Source organism: Lolium rigidum, chromosome 1, assembly GCF_022539505.1.
Source record: "Lolium rigidum isolate FL_2022 chromosome 1, APGP_CSIRO_Lrig_0.1, whole genome shotgun sequence".
Classification (NCBI taxonomy): domain Eukaryota; kingdom Viridiplantae; phylum Streptophyta; class Magnoliopsida; order Poales; family Poaceae; genus Lolium; species Lolium rigidum.
In genome coordinates this window covers 107205988-107215183 of record NC_061508.1, presented here as the reverse complement: position 1 = coordinate 107215183, position 9196 = coordinate 107205988, and positions in this window count along the sequence as shown.

The following is a 9196-nucleotide window of genomic DNA, read 5'->3' as shown; positions in this document are numbered from 1 at the left end:
GTTGCAAACCTGAGAAGGAACTGAAGTATAATTGCCATTTCTATATGTGTGCTGCCAAGATCAAGCATGAGAACACATTCTGCATAAAGAAGATGCATTTGGAGCACAGTTGTCCTACTGAACGTACAGATAGCAGAGTGGATTCTAGGTGGCTAAGCAATGCATATGTCGACAAGTTCAGATCAGATCCCAACACTTCCATCACAACATTAGTTGACAAGGCCAAGAAGGATTTTGGTGTTGATGTCCCTAAGAGGATGGCTTATAGAGCTAGGACTAAAGCAAGAAATGTGGTAATGGGAGATCACAAGAAGCAGTACCATAGATTAAGGGACTATTTGCAAACTGTTATTGATAGAAACCCTGGATCAAGGTGCATAGTTACCACTGTCACTGGACCAACTGAAGATGAGCTGGAGGCAATCAAGAAAGGGCAGCAGATATTCATCACTGAGCAGCCTAGGTTCCATGGCCTCTTCTTCTGTGTAAATGCTGCGAAGCAAGGATTCCTTGATGGATGTAGACCATTCCTTGGCTTGGATGGTTGCTTCATCAAGTTAACTACTGGAGCTCAGATATTGGCGATGACAGGTAGAGATGGAAACAACAACATTTATCCCAGTTGCATGGGCTGTTGTTGCAAAGGAAGACACAGAAAATTGGCAGTGGTTCTTGGAGCAGCTGAAAGAGGCACTTGGTGGTGAGCAGGGCAAATTTGGGTACTACACCATCATGTCAGATAGGCAGAAGGGTTTACTGAAAGCAGTAACCACTGTATTTCCAAATTGTGCACAAAGGTATTGCCTTAGGCACATATATGCCAACTTCCAGACAGCTGGTTTCAGAGGAGAAGACCTGAAGAAATGCATGGACAATGCAGCCTACTCTTACACAAAGCATGGATTTGATTTGGCTATGGAAGAGATGAAGAAACAATCTGAGCACCGCTTGGGCATGGCTGACAAAGATACCAGTGTAAACATGGGCAAGGTGGGCCATGGACACCAACTGCAAGACAAATTTGGTAGTTAACAACCTAAGTGAGGTATTCAACAGGTATATTCTAGATGTTAGGAACAAACCAATTGTTACCATGTTGACAGGCATATATGATAAGCAAATGGTTAGGCATGATGGAAAGAGAGAAGGAGCAGACAAAGCTCACTGGGAAATTACTCCTCACTATGCAGAGAAGCTTGAATTAATGAAGACTTTCTCCAGGAAATGTACTGCAATTAGGGCAGATGTTGGGCTATGGCAAGTGAAGAGTGGTGAGCACACATATGAAGTGAACTTGGACAATAAAACTTGTGCATGCAGGAAGTGGGATCTATCTGGATTACCATGCAACCATGCTGTGAGTGCTATCTACAAAGCAAGGTTGCATCCAGAGGATTTTGTTTCACACTTCTTCAAAAAGGAAATGTACATGAACAGCTATACCCCAGTTTTCTTTCCCATGCCACAAGAACATGGCTGGACCAAGACACAAACACCTGACATAATGCCTCCTGGGTTCAAGGACCACATGAAGGGGAGAAGGCAGGAGAAGAGGAGGAAGAACAAATTTGAGGTTCCTAAACCTAAAGTTTCATCTAGGATGGCAACTGTTAGGTGTGGGAACTGCAAGCTGCAAGGACACAAGTGGACAAGCTGCTCACAGCCTCTAAGGGCTGATCTAGTAATTAGGAAAAATAACCACAAGGTCATTTGCAATTCTACCTTTCCAATCCATGAATGAAGTTATGTACTGATTTTCTAATTATATCCATTGATTTTGCAGTCAACAAGGAGAATGCCAGAAGAAGCTTCAAGTGCAACAGCTTCAAGTGCACCAGGACCAAGTGCAACAGCATCACCAAGTGCAACAGCATCACCAGGACCAAGTGTACCAGCAAGAGCTGCCCCAAGTGCACCAGCAAGAGCTGCCCCAAGTGCACCAGCAAGAGCTGCTCCAAGTGCACCAGCAAGGCCAGGTCCAAGTCATGCTCCAGGAATGATGGGCTACTTCACTGCTGGTGCTAATGCATCAGCTGGTAGAGATGCATCAGTTCCTCCCCTGGCTACATCAAGGAACTAGGGTGCACCAGGTCCAACTGATGAAGCATTTTAGATGACAATGCTATGACTTTGAGTGTTAGGCAGTGAACTATGTCAAAACTGCTATGTTGATGTCATTTTGGTTGGGGCAAAGTAGTTGCCGATGAAGCTGCTATGTAATCATGTCACTTTGCATGATTCTTTTGTGTCAAACATCTATGACATGCTATCTGTCCTAATTTCAGTAATGAATGTGTCTTTCGATGATGGTTTTGTGTCAAACATTTTATTTGGCTCTATGTTTTAAGATGGTAAGGTATCGACATCGAGTCGAGACCTTGTCCAAAACAACCTCTATGTTTTAAGATGGTAAGGTCTCGACATCGAGTCGAGACGATGTCGAAACCACCTCTATGTTTTAAGATGGTAAGGTCTCGACATCGAGTCGAGACGATGTCGAAACCACCTCTATGTTTTAAGATGGTAAGGTCTCGACATCGAGTCGAGACCTTATCCAAAACAACTTTTTGTTTTAACATGGCAAGGTCTCGACATCGAGTCGAGACCTTGTCCAAAACAACCCCATATATTGCAACTACCTTACCATCATCTTTTCTATTGCAACAACATAGTTCACCAACATAGTTCACACCAGGCAACCATTACATCGATTGAAGCTAATATTGCAACAACTTCCAGAACATCAGTTCAAGCTAATATTGCAACAACATTGTTCACCAGAATTACAATAACTTAAAATTCATTACAATCCAAGCCTACCAAATAGATAAAGTACATGGCAGGCCACCATTACAGTTCTTCCAGGTGCACAGCACCTTTAATTAACATACAAACACCCAATTACTCTGAGGCAATTTCAATGATCTTCTTCATCTTGGACCTGTGCTCTTCCTTCAGCTTCAGGAAATCTCCAATGATGAACTCCAGCTTTCTCTTGTCAGCCTTCACCTCATCCCTCTCCTTCTTCATCAGATCCCTCTCCTTCTTCATCAGGTCCCTATCCTTCTTCATCTGGTCCCTATCCTTCTCTGCCCTAATTCTCAGAAATTTGTGCATGTTGGAATGGTGTGCATCAATCAGCTTCTTCTGCTCTAGTTCTGCCCTTGCATCTATCAGAGCTTGTTCTGCTTTAGCCTTCAGAGCAAGTGTCATCTGCTTCTCACCTATCACTGTCTTCAGTTCATCTCGTGCCATCTTTAGATCCTTGTGCAGCTTGCTAATCTCATCATGCAGCTTGAACTTTTGTTCAAAATGATCCAGAGCATCGTAGTTCTACCATGCTTCGAGCACCATGCATTTACCAAAGTCTTCCCAATGCTTTCTTCAAGTTCATGGGCCATTCACCATCTATCCACTTCACATAATCACATCGACGCCCTTCCTACGAAAATCAATGGATATAATTTTTTCTCGGTACATATTATCTACTCCTACACAATTTAGATTACTCGCACGGAGACACACACCTCCATATCACATCCAAGAAACCTCCCGCCAGTGTCCCATCCCTCGAAAGCCACAAATCTGCCAGCTACTTTGCGACATTTGCAGCGAGCAGCAGGTAATCCATCATCTGACCCGCAATACTCCGAGTCATAGATGGTATTCAGTGCCTAAACATTGCATTTTCATTTCAATCAGTGAAAGATCCCCAGATTTCCCACATTCCCCAGACCACAAGAGATGGGATGCAGAGAGAGAACTCACAGCATCGTCGCTATCCGAGCTCTGGTAGTCTGATGACTCTTCACCATCACCCCACGAGACCATCACCGGCGGCGGCGAGCTCCAGGCGCTGGCGGCGGCGTGAACAGAGGAGGAGGACAGTGGAGGTGAGATGGGGAAAGAGTGAGCTGGGGCAAAGAAAATCGGCCTAAACGGCTATTTATTTGCCCACGCTCACGCCCTAACGCCGTCCCTCCTTCTCCGTCCAACTTTGCCGACGTGGACATGGCTTAAGCGCTAAACTCGACCGATCAGTGCCGCGCGTCTAGACCTGACCTCAAAGCTGGTAGTTAAGTGTCGCCTAGCCCAATGTTTGTAGTTTTAGAACAACACCGACTGTAATGTGGTAGTTCTGCGTCATTTACTCGCTTGCAGGAGGAGTAGGAGCGTCGACGTTTTGTTGAGGAGGCGAGGATTCCTCTCCTTCAACTGGCGTCTCAGAAACAACCAGAGTATGCGACGTACTCGTTCGAGTAGCCACATCAAAAGCTGGTATTTCCTCCTCGTCACCACTGCGATTAAATGTTGGCAGCATAAAAAGCAAAATAGACAAAAATCTTCAAGTACAAAAATAAGGGGAAATGAAAGGTGACTTACGAGCTGATGAGGGCCTCAAGATATGGATCAAAAGCTGCCTTCTGACGTGAAGGAGCAGCTTCTTCGGCTTTGGAGGTGCCGGAATCTTCGACATCAGTCCTTTTCCTTTTGTTCCTTGGAGAAACGAGCAGGAGGAGGAGACCGTGCCGACGTGGTACCCTCCGATTCAGCTTCCTTTTCAGAAGAACCCGCAGATTTTCGAGAACCCGCGGGTTCACTATCGTGAGACGAGGAGCATCTTGGTTGTCTTCATTGACAACGAGCACGTTCTTCGACTTCCCCACCTTCAGGAAGAGGAGGAAGCGAGACAAGATCCGGATGGTTCTATATGAAAACAAGGGGAGATGTCAACAAAAGAGAGATGCAAAGGATGGCAAATCAAAATGAGTAAAGTCGACAAAAAGGATTACCTCGGGGAGCGCATTGGTGGCGCTGTATGGTTTTACGCGACAAGAAGAAGGGACAGGATCTTTTTTGCTGAGGGAGGAGATTTTTCGGACAAGTTTCTCTAAATCCTTGACCTCTAAATTCACCGACAACCGGTCCGCATCTTTGTCGCCAGCGTACTTCCAGAGAGGGTATTTGCGAGCCTGAAGAGGCTGCACTCTAATTCTAAGGAAATAGGCTGTGATTTGGATACCTGATAGCTCTTTGCCGCGAGTATTTTGCAACTCGTGGATGCGAGTCATCAATGCCTCTGTCGCCGCCCTTTCTTCCTCGGTAGCCTCTGCATCCCAGGAGCGGCAGCGGTAGATTTTCTCGGCACCGTCAAAAGGAGGAATATTGTCTTCAGCACATCCATGGTTCTCTTCACGGATGTACAGCCACTTCTTGCGCCACCCTTGAACTGAGTCGGGGAATTTGACGTCGAAATACTCGACATCGGGGCGAACGCAGATAACAACACCGCCTACATTATAGGCGATATTGGGAGAGCCATTGCGGCGACAAAAGAAAATGCGCTTCCATAGCGCCCAGTTGGGCTGGACGCCAAGGAAGGCCTCACAGAGGGTGATGAAAATGGAAATATGGAGGATGGAATTGGGCGTGAGATGATGAAGTTGGAGACCGTAAACGAAAAGCAATCCTCGAAGGAAAGGACGAATGTGGGCAGAAAGGCCGCGGATGAGGTGGTCGACAAAACTAACCCGATACTCCATTGGAGGCGTTGGATAGCTTTCTTCGCTGGGGAAGCACAGTGCTTTGGGCTTCTTGCTGATCCCCAGTTTCTTCAGGAGGTTGATGTCTTGAGTGGAAATTTTGGATCTCTCCCACTCGGCGCTTCCCAGATCCACGGAAGCCATCGTCGATTCTGGCGTGCTGTGTCTGGTCAATCTACGCGGTGGCATCAACAATGGCGCAGGAATGCAGCTAGGGAGAAGATGAGCTCAGGGAGTTGTGGGGCGCAAAAGGAGTTTTGGCAGAGGAGAGCAGGAGAACGGCGCGAGCGGAGGTGCTCGAGGAAGAAGAAGGGGATCTTATATATAGAGGTGCGGCCAAGCGGCGTACCGTTGGATGGAAAAAGTGTGCGGCAGATGATGGCCACGTGGAACAGGGATAAAAAAGTAATTTAATTCTGGAGAAGTTACAGTGCGTGCGCCAGGAAAAGCGGAGGTCGTGTGTCCCCCACTTGCACGACGTGTCAAGATAATGGGTAATTTGGGCCCGCAAGGCAGTGGGAGAGGACTTCTCGCAATTTCAGGACTTACAATCGTGACTATCGTCAGCAGTAACGTCACTTAGCGGGAGAAAGAATCGACTCAATAGCTTCATAAAAAGGCGACAAGGAAAAATATTGGAGAGCCTTTGATCAAATACAAGTTTTTGATCAAATACTCGGGGGCTACTTCGGAAAAATGAAAAGATCAAGAAAGACAAAATAGAAATGGCGTGAGCCTATGATCAAATACAAATATTTGCTCATAGCCTCGGGGGCTACTCCCATCGGGAGCGCTATTCGCGCACCCGAGAGATTTGAAAACTTCGGGACAGAAAAGAAATATAGCAGCAAAAGGCGTAGAGCCTACACCCAAGCACAAGTCCTTGGCTGTAGCCTCGGGGGCTACTCCCATCGGGAGCGCTGTTCGCGTGCCCGATGAAATTATAAAAAAAAGAGAGAGAGAAGAAAAGAAAGAGAGATGGAGAAAAAGAAGAAGAAAAAATGAGCATATTTCGAGTTATATGCATAACTCTACATATACTCCCATCGGGAAAGCAATATAAGTCATCCGTTGACTCAATAAAATGTGCCATTCCAACAGCCGAATAAACACTCGACAATATATTCTCAGAACGCCAAAGTTGCGATCAATTTCTGAATGCCGCAAATTTGTGAAGGTAAGACCCCAGATCCGTTCTGCGTGGCGTGGCGCCGTCTCTGACGTCGGTTTGCTACTTTTATCCGTATCAACAGATACGAAGAAAAATCCTAACGGACGCGTTAGGTACCCGATAAATATGACTGGGACTCGACAGAATGGTAAGACCTTAAGCGGCACCTGTCGAAGTTTGCACCAGTATCCCGAGATCATGTCCAGGGACGTGATCTTGAAGTAGGTTTTTGCGGATTGCCACTAGAGCAGTTAACTAGTACCTGATCCGTCAGATGAACTAGCCCCAATTACCATTATCCCTGCACAATATAGAAATTCATAAGAAGAAATATAGAGAAGTTTTAAGTTGAGTAAAAATAAATAGTGGAGATTTTCCCTGACTCTACGATTCAAGTAAAATCTCGGGGGCTACTGACATAGGCATCCCCAATGGGCCCGCCGAAGATAGTACCTCGGGTTTACCGAAGGCCCACGACCCGAAGAATATGAAGATTCGGAAGCCCAAGTTGATATTAAGGAAAGTTAGAATTGTAATAGAAATGATGTTTGTAATCTTGCGGGATGAGTTGTAAACCTTCCCGGGCTCTGTAACTTGTACAATACGAATCCCTCGACTCCACCTCCTATATAAGGGGGAGTCGAGGGACAAAGAAAGCATCGAATCATTGTCTCTCAAACCCTAGTTTCATATTTTTCGAGTACTTTTCGGCTGAAACCTTCGAGATCTACTTGCCCTCTACATCTAACTAAACCCTAGTCTACAATCCGTAGGCATTGACAAGTTAATCCCTTGTCACTATCTCTTCGCCGAACTAGTGCACCTATACATCTGACAAGTGTATTGGGTGTGTTGGGGACACAAGAGACTTCTTGTATCGTAATTGCAGGGTTGCTTGAGAGGGATATCTTTGACCTCTAGCTCCCTGAGTTCGATAAACCTTGGGTGATTCACTTAAGGGAAAACTTGCTGCTGTTCTACAAACCTCTGCTCTTGGAGGCCCAACACCGTCTATAGGAATAGAAGCGTGCGTAGACATCAGGTGCCTCTGGCCCCTTCCCCACGCTCTCCGTCGGACTGCCGCCCGCCAGAAAAAGCTGCCTTGGGCCTACACATTCCCGCTTCGGCCTGCAGTCAGTATGGTACCAACCTGGCCCCCACGGGCAACATCTTCTCGCTAGTGGAAAAGATTATTAAAGCTGCAGTGCCTTCTGCCTCTGAACAGCAGTCCCCGTCCTTATCTGACAGTGAGCTCCTCGTACGCCATGATTTGCGTGAAGAGCCCGAGTCGGTGGAGCGAGTCTCTCCGACACCGGGCAAAGCGAAGAAAATGTTCGAAGCTTACCGTATGGAGGTGGGTTGGGCTAGCCCTCCCTCTGCGGCGTCGGACCAGGAATACATGTGGGACAACGAACGCAGGAGCAAGCGCAACCACGACCGTCCCTCTCGGAAGCTCATGCTGGAAGCTGCAGTGGCGGGGGAGGAGACTGTGCCATCTCCAGCTCCTGCACTCGGCCTCCATCAAGCGCCCGCCATCACTCAAGTCAGTTCCCCTGCTGCGGACCAACTCCTGCTCCTCGACGCTCCGATTCTAGCCCTGGGGGCGGCAGTGTCAAGAGCTCCACGCACCAAGGCATCTCCGGCGGAAGCCCAACGTAAGAGTGCAAGGTCCAAGGGGGCTAGCGACGGCCTAGTCCTTGAGCGGGCCATCCGCGCCACGGCCGACAAGAACGCCATGACTAAGAGCGCTAACGACTGCACCGCGACCCCTTCTTCCTCGATGCCCGCACCAGGTAACACGACTTCCCCTTCTGCCTTTGTTGCTTTTCAAGATTCGTCGGTCGAGCACTTGTTAAAAGTGGCCAAAGATAGTTGTATTATGTTCAAATCCACGAAGGGTCGTCGGCCCAAGCGGTGGCCCTCCTCCAAGCTCGTGAACACGCTCAAGTGGACCTCCTAGCAGCTAGAAGGAAAATTGAAGAGGATACAGCTAGAGCCAAGGAGGAGACTGCGCGGGCTGCGTCTGACCAGGGGGCAGCGCGTATCAGCCCTGAGGGGGGTTCCCAGGGGGAACCAACCTCGTGTTCTGGCAAGTCCAAGAAGGTTGCGGCCAAAAAGAAGAGAGTTGCCCGTAGACCAACACCAGTTGGACATCTGCCTGTCACCCGCCAAGCTCGGGATCTGGGGAGAGTTTCCCAATGAGGGCTCTCTTTTGGAATATCAGGGGGTTTGGACGATGGGGGAGGCGAACCTTGCTTAAAGAATACCTCCGGCTACATCGCATTGACATTGTCCTCTTACAAGAAACCATCAAACATGACTTCACGGACGCGGAGCTCGCAAGCTTAGAGGTGGGGGATAAGTTCTTCTGGTCTTGGCTCCCGGCTAATGGCCAATCGGTGGTATGTTGCTGGGAGTCAGAGACAACATGTTTGAAGTTGGTAGAATGGACATGGGCCAATTCTTCCTTAGCGTTTCCATC